A 15,220-nucleotide genomic window follows, 5' to 3' on the forward strand; every position below is an offset into this window, starting at 1 on the left:
AGTATAGAATCATTGTTTTTACTTTATCAGACTGGGAGCTGGTTCCCAGGAGGTAGGACTCTTAGAGCAGTTATATCTCTCTCTGGGAGCATACTTAAGGTTCATCTTAATCCTTCTGGGCTTTGTGAATTCGGGTTTGAGGGAATTGGAAGAGTGGTGACCATCACCGTCACTGTTACCTACTAAGGCCATACTCCCTGGGTGAAAGACCAAATTTCTCTTTGGTGTCTAGTCCCTGTCTCATGTCTAAAGTAACCTGTCATTTTCCTTCACAGGTGGCAGCAGCGGCAGGAAGGATGGCCCTTGAGGAATTTGGTGAAGTCCATCAGTCACCTGGCATCTGGAGCCCTGAAAAGTTCAGTCTTTCATACACTCTAAAGCCAGGTAGGGACCTAAAGCCAGTCAGAGGTTTCAGGCCTGCTTTTGTAAGGGATTCCCCAGCCCCACCCCCTGACACAACTAGTCTCAGGGAAATTTCTTATTCCCAGGGAAGTTTCTTATTCCCAAAGATCTTCAGAAGAGTTTCCCTGGCTTTTTATTTGACCCTATTACAGTGTCCTACCTTCTCATTAACAGTTTCTCCCCCTGGTTAGAGTAGGTGACCCTCTTTATTAACATTGACAGTCATTTCATTCCTTTTCTTTCCTCTTGGCCAACTTCGCTAATGGATATTCCTCTTTGGTGGGATACTGATGTTGGTTACTCTCAGCCTCTCCTCTACAACACTTGTCCCACTCACCCATCACTACCACCACCACCACCACTACACACACACACGCACACACACACAGCCCTGCCTTCTTCCCCAAGAAGCTATTTTCTCTCCCTTTTTTTTTTTTTTTAAAGATTTTATTCATTTATTTGAGAGAGAATGAGCTAAAGAGAGCATGAGAGGGGGGAGGGTCAGAGGGAGAAGCAGACTCCCTGCCGAGCAGGGAGCCCGATGCGGGACTCGATCCAGGGACTCCAGGATCATGACCTGAGCCGAAGGCAGCCGCTTAACCAACTGAGCCACCCAGGCGCCCTTCTCTCCCTTTTTGAGTGGGATTGGGCATGCTGTCTCTTCTTACTACCTCTCATCAACTTCTCTTCCTCCTTTCCAGATTTGATGGGAGCTCCCACCTGTCCAGACACTATTCAAGATACCAGAAGTAGAGACCTACAAGCCTGCTTCTCTCCATCCTCATTGCCCAGAACCAGGAAGGTCATGAGCTTCCAGTGCTCACCCCCACCCTTCTTGCTGCCAGGTAGGTGGCTCCTCTCTCTACCCACCAACCCCAAACAGGGTCATATTTCTCTCTGGAAATATTTCTCTCTGTTGTTAAATATTTCCAATAGGGGGAAGGCCTTAGTGACTCAGCTCTCCACCTTGCGACTTCCAGTTTTAATCTTTAGCAGGACTTTGCTGATGTTAAATATCCACTCCTTTCCTATAGTTCAGAACAATTTAGGGTAAGGGTCCAATGACAGGCAGCACTTCTCTTGCGGCTGGAAGTCTAAAGCTCCAGACATGCATTCTGCCCAGTGGCCTGGCATCCTTGGAGAATACCTGGATCTTTTGAGGGAAAGCTATGTTTATCTGGTGTCTATTCCTAAGGACAAGGATCTCAGGCTCTGAGAATCTGTCTCTATTCATTCCCAGACCTCTCCAGGGAGTAAGAAAGGATTGCTGTACAGCAGAAACCCACCACAAGGGACGCCTGGGTGGCTCAGTCAGTTAAGCATCTGCCTTTGGCTCAGGTCATGATCCCAGGGTCCTGGGATCGAGTCCAAATCAGGCTCCCGCTCAGCGGGGAGCCTGCCTCTCCCACTGCCTGCCACTCCCCCTGCTTGTGCTTGTGCTCTCTCTCTCTCCCTGACAAATAAATAAATAAAACATTAAAAAAAAAAAGAAAGAAAGAAAGAAAAGAAGCCCACCACCAGGTGATAGTGTCTGGAGTTCAGGTGGCATAGTTCAGGTGGCAGGTCTTGTCTGGCACCTGTAAAAAGTTGGCAGGGGTGCTGCTTGTGTTCCTGCTCTCGCTATCTCTCTCTCTGTCAAATAAATAAATAAAAAGTCTTTAAAAAAAAAAAAAAGTTGGCAGGGGTGCCAGAGCCTCTCCTGCCATTGGATGTGACATCAGCTTACCTTTTGCTCTTAGGCCTCCTCTCTCAGCAGCTCTTCTCTTTTTTTTTTTTTTTTTTTTAAAGATTTTATTTATTTATTTGAGACAGAGAGAATGAGAGACAGAGAGCATGAGAGAGAGGAGGGTCAGAGGGAGAAGCAGACTCCCTGCCGAGCAGGGAGCCCGATGCGGGACTCGATCCAGGGACTCCAGGATCATGACCTGAGCCGAAGGCAGTCGCTTAACCAACTGAGCCACCCAGGCGCCCTCAGCAGCTCTTCTCTTATCCCTGCAAGCCACACAGCACAAGCAGCAGCCCTAGTAAGTGCCAGCTCTAGATAAGGTGCTCCCTCCCTGGTTGACACATACCTTGAGTTGGAGTTAGGATACAGTGGATGGAAGGATAGGAAGTCAGGAAATGTCCCTGGAAGTGGTCGAGCAGTAAGCATGCATGGGTACCTTGATGACTCAGAGATCATCAACATTTATAATTCTGCCCATCCAGATAGCAACCTGGAGGTCTGATCCCTCAAAGCTGCTGGGCCGCTTGGACAGCTGCAGTGTTGGTTTCTGCCACACGAGGGTGCTGCTGACCAATTAAAACTCCTGCCCCTTAGCAGACAAGAGTTTGGCTGACAAGAGCACCCTTTCCTCAAAACAGGGATCAGAAACAATCTGAGAGAGCCTGAGAACCAGGCCCCAAGAAGCCAGAAGAATAATTAGTACCACTTGCTCTTCCTTAAAAATGGCTTGAGACCCTGAACACTCAGCCCTAGTTGCCTGACATCTTAGTGTGTTTCCATCTGAACTCAGGAAGCCCCCAGCTCTCGGCACCAAACATCTTGCGTCAGTGCTTTTCTCCCTCAAGGTGTAGCAGGTTTCAGCTGTCCCCCCCGCCCCCAATGTCTCCCTGCCTCTTAAATAGTCACTTTCTAGTCTAGAGGGTATGGGTACCTGTGGTTTTCAGAGAAAAAGATCTCTCACAATTGTTAGGAGGGAAGTATCTTTGTTAGTGAGAAAGCATTGGGGAGAGGACTGAGAGTGGGAAAGTTCAGCCTTCTGTGCCCCCATCCCACCTCCCCCAGCACAGATCTGCAGAGCTCAAGACGGTCCAGTGGATGTTTGCAGCTTGAGTGGCTGGAGGACACCAAAAAAATGGTGTCAGGGAGCCGGATGGGGAATAGGGATGCTTTGGCCCTTGAGCTTTAAACTCACCCCATATGGTGTAATGGCTCTGCCAAGGATCCAAGTGGCCATGCGGCCCTTATGGGGGTGAGGTATCCCACAATTGATCCTCCGTCTCCATGAAGCCCTTCCAGGCTGAACAGGCTAAGGGAGATGACAGAGGTTCTCCTCCTCCCTCCTACCCCCATGCCCGAGGGCCCCTCCCCAGGAGGACAGCTTGATTAAACAGTCGGTGCTGCTGGAATTACTGCACAGCTGGCGCTCCCCCCAGCACCTCGAGCAGAGCAGCAGCGCAGATTAAAATCTCCAATTAGCGTTAAAGTGAAGTGAGGAGGTACTGAGGCTGCCAAGGAGGCCAGGCGGGGGCCCTGGGTCGGCAGACACCCCCACTGGTGCCTGGATTCTGAGCACCACCCTCAGTTATCCCTTCTTTCCTAGCTCCTCTCCCAGCAGCTCTCAGTGCCCATTAGCTTTGCATTGCTTGGGACCACAGGGCTTTCTGAGGGGCAGAGGGTGGAGCAGATGCATTACCTGACAAAATGCTGGGGACACCGTAAGTGTGAAGGAGAACGAGTGATCAGTGCTTGTCAGGGGAGACACCCTGTTCACAGCGTGCCAGGCAGCCAGGATGAGGTGACTTCACCCTATTGCTGCTTCTTTTTGCCTAGAGAAAGGGCAAACAGGACAGGTCCTCCAGACCCAGACCCTCTTACCTATAAGGTGCTGAGTGTCGTGATGCCCACACAAACATCCATCCTTGTATATTTTATCCTATCTGACTCATCTGCTCCCACCCAAATTATGGCTCTGTTCTTCCTCGCTCCCTCTGTTATTTTTCTCAGCTTTCCTATGGGTGGGGGTAGGCACAGCCTAGCTTGGGAGCATCGCCATGCCCTGCCACCTGGGTCTTAGCCGGCTTCTCATTACCTTCTTTGCAGTTTGGGGAAAAGCAGGGATATGCCAAGAATGGAGGCCTCAGACTCTCCAAACCTCTGAACATCACACCCCATCCTAAGGGCCCTCTACCATTTACACTTCTGCCCTTCACCCACCAAACCCAGAAGGAGGGCAGCACAGCTAGTCATACCCTTTGACTTCCCTCTGCCCCTTTAAGGGAAATGGAGGTGGGTACCCAGCTGACTGAACCTACTCACACCTCCAGAAATTAGACACCAGGGCACAGTGCCACCCTCCCAGGCTGGCACATGCTACCCTGGCAGAGGTTCAAATAACACCCCCCCTTCATCCTCCCACCCCTATGTCTTCCTCTTCTCTCTCCCTCTTTCTTCCTCTCTCTCTCTCTTTTTTTTTTTTTCTCAGCTCAAAGCACAGCTGAGCCTTAAAGCGGGTGGGGGGAGACCAAGCTGGGGCAGGGGGGTGGAGAGCTCCAATAGCACGTTTTCACCTGCCATTTAATTGGATGTATTTTTAATTAATGGGACCTCAGGGACCAACATGAGACAATCTGATCTCTGAATAGGGACAGGGGAGGGATTGGGTTAGGGAGGAGGATTGGGCCACTGGGTGCGGTTACTGGGAACCCAGGCCCATCAATCACTGGCCACTTTGTGCTCTGGCATCGGGAATAGCGAGGTGGAGGAGGAGGGGAGGTGCTGGGGAGAGTTGCCAGGAAATTCCCCCCAACTGCCAGGACCTCCAAAAAAGGATAGAATATACTAGTTGACTTGGGTCTGACGCCCAAATTTGCAGCCAGGATATTAGGTAAGGCTAATCCTTGCTCCTAGGATTTTGTCCAGTTGGGCTTGTCCCAGTGAGTGATATAAAACTGAAAGGAAAGTGGGGACAGAGTTTTGAGGTCATTGAAGACAGAAGGCAAGAGCTAGAGACCATAGAACCAGAGATTGTGTGAGAGGAAAGAGGAGGGCAGGGTTTAAAGATATTTCTGAACGTTTAGACATAAGAGAAGTGCCCTGGAGTTTACATGCAAAGCATGTGAGGCCTGATGCCTTTGGGGTGTGAATCATAGAAGCTTACTGCTGCAAGGGAGAGAACTTGGAGCTCATCTTGCCAAACTCTTCACTTTACAGATGTGGAAATGGAGACCCAGAGAGGAAAATCAGTTGAATCCTGTCCTGGAGTTGCTTTGTGTTCCTGGCTTTGGAGAGTTCCTGGGAACCCAAGGAAAGGTAGGTGGGTAGGTAGGGCATGGGGAGGAAAGTCAAGGGAAGAGGATTGGCAGAGTTATTACTGGAATCTCATATCTCTGGCCTCCAAGTCAGAAGCAAGTGAGCGGAGTCAGGCAGGTGCATTGTTGGAGGAACATTTCCCTTGTACAGCTAGTTCCAGAGGTCATCTCATCCGTTCCCCAGCTTACAAGCAGACAGATCCCCGAGAGTCCCCCACTCTCATGGGATTTTACAATACTCTGAAAAGTCCACAGAGAAGGCAGTGTACCAACAACCAAGAAATAAATCTCCCAAAGGTGACTAAATATTGAGCTCTTTTGAGATCTTTTTACAAGTTTCCCTGTCACAGTATAAACTGCTAGAGAAAATTATGCCCAAAATGTAGGGAGGAGTGGTCTTATACCTCTTGTCCCATGTCTAGGCCTAAAACAGAGACAGGGTTAAAATTCAAGGCTCAAAAGGCCGAGTCAGAAATGCCCCTGAATCATGTGGTGCCATGGCCCCAGAGCACGTAGTCAAGCCCTGTCTGGCTTTGTGTGGTGTTGGTGCACAATGGAGAGGAAGACATGTTTCCAGCTGTCCACATCCCCATTCCTCCTTCCTTTACTGTTCAGACACTAGGGTTAGGGAGGGAAAGAATGAAGGAGAAAAGGGGCTTTCCCACCAGGTTGCCAAAGGTGGTATTTCCTGGCATCTTCTTCCTTCCTTAAAAAAATTCAAGATTCTTTGTTCTGTGCTTCATGAGACTAAGCTGGAGTCAGGGCAAGGATGGGCACAGCTTGGAAAGCAGTGTGGATAGAAACTTCATCACACTCTCCAAGCCCCCACATCTTTCCCCCACTCCCAGGATTGTTTTCTGTCTTAGTATCCCATTTTATATCCCCAAAGTCCCTGAGGAAGAGCAGGATGTGCCTCTTTTTTTTTTAAGATTTTATTTATTTATTTGATAGAGACACAGCAAGAGAGGGAACACAAGCAGGGGGAGTGGGAGAGGGAGAAGCAGGCTTCCTGCCGAGCGGGGAGCCCAATGCGGGGCTCGATCCCAGGACCCTGGGATCATGACCTGAGCCGAAGGCAGACACTTAACGACTGAGCCACTCAGGCGCCCCAGGATATGCCTCTTTAAGTGGCCCACATTCACCATGCCTTATGTTTAGACCTTCACGATCATCTCCTTGCCTTCTCTACAAACAATAAGTGAGAAGGACCCCTCACATCCCCCCAAGACAGTCTGGAAAGAATCCATCTGCCTCTTCCCTGCTTCCAAAGGCTTGTAGTAGTGGGAACTGGGAGGAGAACTGTGCCAGGGAATTGAAAAGGAAGATTCTCTTGTCTGGGAAGGTCAGGGAGGAGCCTGAAAAGGGGGAGAAGACAGAGAGGGGAAATTTGGGAGCTGAGGCCTGTAGTCCCATCTGTGGGCCTGGCTACCTAACCTAGGGTAGGCCGTTCGTACTGACTATTATTCATAGGATTTATTAGAGGCTCCTGTTTACAGAGCTGCTGTTTCTCCTTTGAAATACAGAGCAGTGGAGAAGAACAGCAAAGAAGAAAGGGAAAGGGTATCAGGCTTTTGGTAGGCCCTTTCTCACCCCTTGTCCACCCCTGCTCGAACATTGGAGGCATATTGGAGGGCCCAAAAGGCCCTTAAAGCATTCAATCTAGATTCTGGATTTTTCTCTAAGGAACAGGGCTTCCCTCCCCGAAGTCCCCACCAGCCCTGCCTCACACTGCCAAGGTTTAGGCAAGGTGCCAGATCTACAGCCCTGGAGTCAGACCCAGGAGAGATCCTAGAATCACTCAATACCACATGCTCCTCCTCTTTCTCAAACTTTCTCCTTGGCCTCCCTTTTCTTCTACCTCCCTTCAGCTAGCTCCACTCCTGGCCACCTCATCCCTTTGAGTCTGAGAAGATAAGTAGTTGTCTGTTCCCTACACTTTTTCTTCCTCTCTTCCTGGAGCCTGGAGTCCAGAAAGATTGCTGAGCCTTTGCTGGGAAAGAGGAACAGACTTGAAGTAAGTGGGAGGCAGAGGTAGCAGCACCCAGAATGACCTGCACTTTGGAGAAAAAGGAGCTCTGTATTGGCCCATGGTTTAGCTTTTACTCTGATGGGACTCCTCCTTTTCTCCTTCTCCCTCACTGTGTCCCATGGGTTGGTGAGAGATCTGGATGTCTGAACCTCCCACCTGACACCTCGAAGGTTGTTATACATATCCCCTCTCTAGCTCCCGAAGCCATGGAGGAGGGAAAGGAAGGCATCTCAGAGGTGGCAGCACCCAGGGAGGCCAAAGAGAAGAAACAGTGACCAGAGGGGGAGCCAGGAGGAGATGCCTGCTCTTGAAAAACCCTCTTTATCCCATTCTCTCTGGCACCCCCTCTCACATGCTGACAAGGCTGTGTGCCCAAGTGTATCAGTTCTCCTGGCTGGCAATTCTGCTCTGCCGTGCAGGCATCCGGTTCTCTGCTCCGGCACAGAGCACATGCTGGGCTCTCTCACACTCCTTTGCTCACTCATCTCAACGTGTCTGTGTTGCAGATTCCTAAGGATGAAAGAGGAGGCTGTGGTCCTGTGAGTAGGAAGATGGTGGGCTTGGGGCCCTTCGGGTGCATATCTGCCTCGCTGGAGGGCAAGGACGGAGAAGGCTGCTGGCAGCTCAGCTGAGCTCAGGGTTCTGGTGACTCATAGTAATGGGGGCAGCTCATGAAAACATCAGAGGGGAAGGGGGTCCAGGCTTGTTAGAGCTCTCTTTTGCCCCAGTTCTCCCCAACTCTGAGCTATGTGGATGAAGTTCTTTCATCTGGATTGTGGGGCAAGGAGAGGCTCCAGCTATGAAAGGGCTGGGAATGCTCAACCTCCCTTAATCATTCCCAGAAAGAGGCTTCCCATTGAGGAAAGGATAGGAGAGGCCAGTAGTATCCTCTGACCATAGTCCCAGGGGGGTTAAGTCCTTTGTTTCAGCAAAGGGAAACAGGGATCGTTGGTACTAGCATATCCAGATAATAGCACCCTCCCTCTGACGTCGGTGAAGGATGGGCTGAGTAAGAGGAGGAGAGTTCTCTCGCAGAGCCCATTTTCATTTGCCTATTTCATTGCTGGCAGCCCTGCTTTCCAGCTTGGGGTGGTGGAGGGGGTGCTCTCTGTCAGGTTGCTTCTGGAGATCCAGAGATGGTTTTGGTTGGAGAAAGTGATAGACCAGCCACTTTTCACTCTTCACTCTTCCTCTAGGGAGACGAGACCATCTCTACTCCCCCCAGCTCTCCCTGGCAGCATTGGGAGCCCAGGGTCCCCTGCTGGAATACCCATAATAAAGCTCAGTCCTGAACTGAACCAACACATCACCTGGCTCTGGTATAAAAATGGTGCTGTGAGGGGGAGCCTGGGTGCACCAGGTGGGTATAGACAGGTGTGGGGAGTTTAGACCCAGGAGAGATCCTAGAATCACTCCTCAATACCACATGCTCCTCCTCTTTCTCAAACTTTCTCCTTGGCCTCCCTTTTCTTCTACCTCCCTTCAGCTAGCTCCACTCCTGGCCACCTCATCCCTTTGAGTCTGAGAAGATATGGTAAGTAGTTGTCTGTTCCCTACACTTTTTCTTCCTCTCTTCCTCTACTCCCGAGTCCCAGCCAAGAGTTACCCCATTTGAACTCTTTGTACCAATGAATGCCATCAGGATCTGAACGCAGAATCCTCAGCCTGCCACCCCACCCCCCACTGACTCTGGGAATGCCACTCTGACTCTGAGACTGGCTCTTTAGTGCTCGTCCTCCCCCAAAGGTAGCCAGGCCAAGACTGGTATGTCCGCTGACAGCAAGGGCCCTGACCTGAGGCAGAGGGCTGCTGTAAGGATGCAGTGGGGCCTGGCCCTAAATGCATGTATGCCTGTGCATTGGGCACACTGGTTTATTAGTGTTATTTCAGCATTGTGATGCAGAGAGAGTAAGTGTAACAGCTGCTCCTTGCTTGCAGTGTTTATTGTTACCTAGAGACAACCTCCTGGCTTTTTCCCAGCTCCCCCTCCCCCCCAGCCCAACCCCCTCCCTGCCAACAGTCCTACTCTCCCCACACTGATGGGAAATTTATAGCTTGCCCATACCATGCCTTTAACCCTCTCCTGTCCATAGGGTAAGTGGGGTGAGGGAAGCCAAAGAGAGCAGTGGGCATGCTTGGGCCCCAGCAGGGTAGAATGGTGTACAGGGGAAGGTAGGGAGGGAGGACACTGCCCCTCACTGATCTGTGTGTCCGGACTCAGGCTCCGGTTGCCCTCCTGGCTCTCATGTTGAGAGAAAAGAACTTTGGACCCAGCATCCTCCTCACAAGATGATTCTCTTTCCTGGGTATCTCTAAGCTCCCCCAGTTGGGCTGCCTGGCCCTGAGCAAACACAGTGAAGTAGTATTGAAACAGGAGTAAATATGGAGTGGCAGAACCCCCAGCCCTCTCCTTTCTGTAGAGATGTCCTATCAAGACTATTAAGAGACTCTGGCATGAGGGATGCTAGCCAGACCTTCTCAACTAGGTAAATGTCAAACATGAAACTGGCTGCTGAGTAAGGTGGGAAAAACTGCCCACTCTAACTTTACCCAGCACTCAGGTCCCAAGAGTCTCCCAGACCATTCTCCAAGCTGGTCTCCTTGGTCTGGTTAGGTTCTGCTCTTCTTCCTGGCCCATTTTCTCCTGTTTATCTTTTGGTTTGATAGCTTGGATCAAATCCAAGAGACCAAGGGGACTGAAACATCTTAGTCATGGCCTCAACAGAACTGGGGAACAAGAAGCTCCTCCAACTTCTCCTGACCTAGGACCGTTCATGGAAGGGTACCATGTCATATATTCAACTGTCCCTACTGGAAATAAGAGTTTGAAGAGGGATCAGATTTTAGCAAAAAAGATAGAAGGTAGACGTATGGAAAAACTTACTCATGGGATATAAAACTTCAGAATGGGCCTACTTCAGAGATTTTTTTTTTTTCCTGCCTGGGATAGGTTTAAGTCTGTGCCTATCAAGGGGAATTGAAAAAACAGGATTACTTTTCTGTGGCTTCTCCAGATGGGGGCCTCAGTGCAATTTCTTCACTAGCTCTGGGAGTACACCCCTTCTCGGTCCTTCTAAAGGTAGTAGCTGATGGTTAGATCACAAGTTTGGGAGGCAGGAAGCCTTGGGTTCTAGCACCAGCACTGCCATTAACCAACTGTGCTATCTTGGTAAGTCACTTAACCTCTCTGAGCCCTAGTTTCCTTGTCTGTAAAATTCAGATAAACAACCTCTTAAGGTTGTGGAGAGCATTTAGTGAAGTAATGTCTGTAAAGCACCTAGGACATTGCCTGATACTCAATAGGTGCTCAGTGGTTGATACAATAAATAGTCTGTTACTCTTATGGAGTCACCAGGGCTGACATTGCTTCAACGACTCCATGAGTCCTCTGAAATTACAGGCCAAATAAGTGAATGTATGTATGCTGGGAAGAATGTCCATGATTGTCTTCATGATGTGAAGCAGGGGGGTGGCAGTCTCCTGGAAAGGAAATAGCCCCAATCCCTTGACTCAGACTGTGCCATTCCCATGCCTCAAACCAGGAGCTGTACTTCCAGGCAGTGTTCTGCCTGGAAGTACAGCTTCATCATCTAAGATGGGGCTATGAGAGACAGCCACTAGGATAGCAACCCCAGGCACTTTACAGTTTGTCAAGTACATTTACCTACATTAGCTCTTTTAATACCCAGCATATCCCAGTAAAGTGAAGAGATCTACCATTTATTGAATGCCTATTATGTGCCATGCGTTGTGCTGGATATATTTTTTTTAGGTATGTTTAAAGTCTGTGGAGTATTATCACCGAAACATGTCCTGATTTACAAGGCTCATCCCCTATTTTTAATCATTTAGGTATTTTACTCTTATAAATAATACCAGAATGAACATTCTAACACATAAACCTTCATGCATTTTTTTTAAAGATTTTATTTATTTATTTGTCAGAGAGAGCACAAGCAGAGGGAGAAGCAGGCTCCTTGCTGAGCAAGGAGCCCAATGCAGGACTCGATCCCAGGATCCTGGGACCGTGACCTGACCTAAAGGCAGACACTTAACCGAGTGAGCCACCCAGGCGTTCCCTCTTCATGCATTTTTATAGTAAATTCTAAAAAGTAGAATTATTAGATCAACAGATACAAATATCCCCTGTTCCCTATAGCCATTTAATTGATATACCCATGAGAATAATGTTTTTTTAAATCTTCCTCTTTGGAATTCTGCAATGGAAACACAAGGGCAGCCCCTTTTCTCTCCTAGGCCTAGCAGAGAGACATTAATAATCTATCATAGCTTTTTTTTTATTTATTGAGATAATTGTAGATTCACATGCAGTTTTAAGAAATAATACAGAGATCCCTTGTACATTTTTCCTACTTTCATCCAATGCTAATATTTTGCAAAACTATAGTACCGCAACCAGAATATTGACATTGATATAGTCCACCAGTCTTACTCAGATTTCCCCATTTTGTGTGTGTGTGTGTGTGTGTGTGTGTATACAGTATTATTACCTGTGTAAATTCGTGTATCTACCACTGGAGTCAAGGCACTGAACAGTTCCAACACCACCAGGATTCCTCATGCTGCCCTTTTATTTAGAGATTTTTATTTATTTATTTGACAGAGAGAGAGACAGCGAGAGAGGGAACACAAGCAGGGGGAGCGGGAAAAGCAGGCTTCCCACCGAGCAGGGAGCTCGATGCGGGGCTCGATCCCAGGACCCTGGGATCATGACCTGAGCCAAAGGCAGATGCTTAACGACTGAGCCACCCAGGTGCCCCACATGCTGCCCTTTTATAATCACACCTACCTCACACCCTCCTTAACCCTTAGCAACCACTTATCTCTTCCACTTCTGAAATGTTGTCATTTCAAAAATGGAGTCATACGCTGTGTAAGTTTTTAGGATTGGCTTTTTTCACTCACCAAATCCATCCAAGTTTTTGTATGTATCCTAGTTTGTTCGTTTTGTTTATTCTATGGCATGACCACATGGACCACAGTTTGTTTAACCATTCACCTGTTAAAGGATACTTTGTACTCTCACTTTGTACTCACTACCAATTAGTGAAGTAGCTCATTTACTTGTGTGCTGACTGTTTTATACTCACAATTATTAAGCTTCTTTAATTCTTCAGGCATGGCACTATTACTATTTTCATTTCATAGATGAGGAAAATTGAGGCTCCAGTAAAAAATTCTCCCATGATCACATGTTAAATGGCAAAGAGCCTGGAACCCAAGATAATAGGGCTCTTTCTGCTGCACGAGGCTTTCTCAGACCTTGACTAACGTTTCTGGGAATAGGGTGTGGGCAGAACCAAAAGAGAAATGTTGGAGGCAGAAAGAGATTGGAGCAGTGTGGGTCAGTTCAGGTCTTCACAGCTGACGTTGGTTCATAGGTTAGAAGAGCAGCAATGGGGGGCGCCTGGGTGGCTCAGTCGTTAAGCATCTGCCTTCAGCTTAGGTCATGATCCCAGCTCCTGGGATCGAGCCCCACGTTGGGCTCCCTGCTCGGCGGGAAGCCTGCTTCTCCCTCTCCCTCACTCCCCCTGCTTGTGTTCCTGCTCTCACTATCTCTCTCTCTGTCAAATAAATAAATAAAATCTTTAAAAAAAAAAAAGAAGAGCAGCAATGTCCCAGAGCAGGGAGCAGTATGGCATGTGCCTTTGAAATTGTTTCCCCTTTGCCAGGAAAGAACAAGGCTAAAGTGGATAGAGCCCATTAGCAGTCTGCCCACAGACCTGGGCCCTGGAATCAGAAAACAAGCCTTTGGGTGTCTGTGAGAGGGAGCGTGGCTAGGGTCCTCCATGGAAGTGTGAAGCTGAAGGCGTCTCTGAAGAGGTCTGAGAAAACAGGCCATGATGAGTGAGCACCCTGTTCCGGAGGGGTAAGGGCAATAATCGCACTTTTTTTGGTGGTGGGGGAGCTACAGGTTAATTGTGCACGTGCATGTGCACACACACACACCCTTTGGGCAGGCACAGTGTCTAGGACATGGTACAGGGGGCAAGCAGAGTGGAAGCAAAAATGCCAGTCCGGCACTTAGTCCTCGCTTTATAACTGTTCCTTACTCCAGCTGAAGCCATGGACAGTGAAATCAGAAGGAGTTGGAGAAATCATTTGGTCTGTCCCTCAGCCTGTGGGCACTGGTTGAAGCTGACAGGTGGAAACCTAGAGTTGGCCCAGACATGATGGGTGGTAGAGATGCCAACTTGTGGGAGAGAAGGTTTGGCTCCTCTCCTGGGAGCTATGTCTGGCCAAAGGCTGCCTCTTCCCACCTCCTGCTAGAACTGGCTCTTTTATAGCTGATGTTATCGTTGCTCCATTGGCCTATTCCAGTGGTCTAGACTCATAACAATTTTCCCTATGTACTTACGGCTCTAGAACCAGGCTGAAAGCACATGCCACTTTTCTCCATCTCCCCTGGCCCATCAGAAATGGCACATCTCCCAGTCACACCCACCACCCATACCCAGTAATTCCAGCCATGGAGGATAAACACCGAGGCCTTCAGAATGTATAGGGACTACACTGTATCACTGAAACAACCAGAGATATCCATTCTGAACTTGTGTCTTTTGGCTGGAAGTTCTTAGACAAAGGGAGATCACTCTTTACTGAATCTTACTCCCACTGAGATTTCCTAACTGTCAGAGGTCCTGAATGTGGCTGGGAGACAGTTCCTTTTTCTCGAAGCCAAGATGGCTTCTAACCAGGAAATCTCAGAATGCCTGCTTATTTCCTTCCCTTGGCTGCCCCTCTGCTCCAGGTCCCCTTCTCTTCTGCTACCACTGCCTTCCCATTCCTTCTTTCTCTTCTCCTCTCTCTCTCTTTCTCAGCAAGTTTTTTATGTGATTACAGGCACTGCATGGTAATTAGTGCTAAACTCATTTGCACAACTACAGTTAATTGGCTACAACAATTAATTAATGTGTTGGAAATTTGGCACTGGAAAAAAAAAGTTTGTCATCAAAAAAAGGGCAAAAAATTGTAGAGTGAGATACCCATAAAAATCGAGGGCAGGCTTCAAAAGCCCAGCTGGGCCTCAAACTTCAGGCCGGCCTCAGATGCCTTCCCACTCTCAACTCCAACACATTTTCCTCTTTCCTCTTTCATTTTTTTCCTCTTCCTTTCTTTCTCTATTTCTCTTCTCGCTCCATTTTTTTTTTTTTTTTACAACTTAAGCAAACTCATTTCCCTGATAAAATATAGCATGACTAATGGCTAGAGCATGTAAAAATCATTGGGAAAATGTCCTTGGAAGACGAATGCATTTTCAGCAGAATAATTAACTTAATTAACAAATTCACATGCATATTCATCAGGTTATTAATGTCTTCTCGGCTCAGCTTGATGAACATTGCGGTAATAACCATCTCATTTACATACTGCATTCTACTGCGATCCAAAACAGAGACAACATACAGGCGTATACACACACACATACACACACACACACTCTTGCACGAATACACACAACATGTCTGGGCCACTTTGACTTCCAGGTTGGCTGGGAGTGTGTGTGTATGTGTGTTTGTGTGTGTGTGTGCACGCGCGTTTGGTGTTTGTTGGAGGGTGGGTGGCTGGGAACTCCGGCTGGGGGTGTGATCTTTAGAGGGTCACGAGTTGAGGTGGGCTAGAGATGCCCACATGTGAATGTCTGAGAACTTTAATCCTCTCTCTCTCTCTCTCTCTCTCTGCCTGTCTGCCTGTCTGCCTCTTTTTTCTTGTTTCTTTTTCTCTGTGTCATTT

At 48.4% G+C, this 15,220-nt stretch overlaps 1 long non-coding RNA gene across 1 annotated transcript; it reads left to right on the forward strand.

The window, feature by feature from the left end:
• The first annotated feature begins 298 nt into the window (after nt 1–298).
• Nucleotides 299–5,407, forward strand: LOC110593263. Its single transcript, XR_002481145.1, has 3 exons — nt 299–384; nt 1,104–1,247; nt 5,339–5,407. It is a non-coding gene; the product is annotated as an uncharacterized LOC110593263 (long non-coding RNA).
• Nucleotides 5,408–15,220: the final 9,813 nt, after the last annotated feature.

This window comes from Neomonachus schauinslandi, chromosome 15 (genome assembly GCF_002201575.2).
Source record: "Neomonachus schauinslandi chromosome 15, ASM220157v2, whole genome shotgun sequence".
Lineage (NCBI taxonomy): Eukaryota > Metazoa > Chordata > Mammalia > Carnivora > Phocidae > Neomonachus > Neomonachus schauinslandi.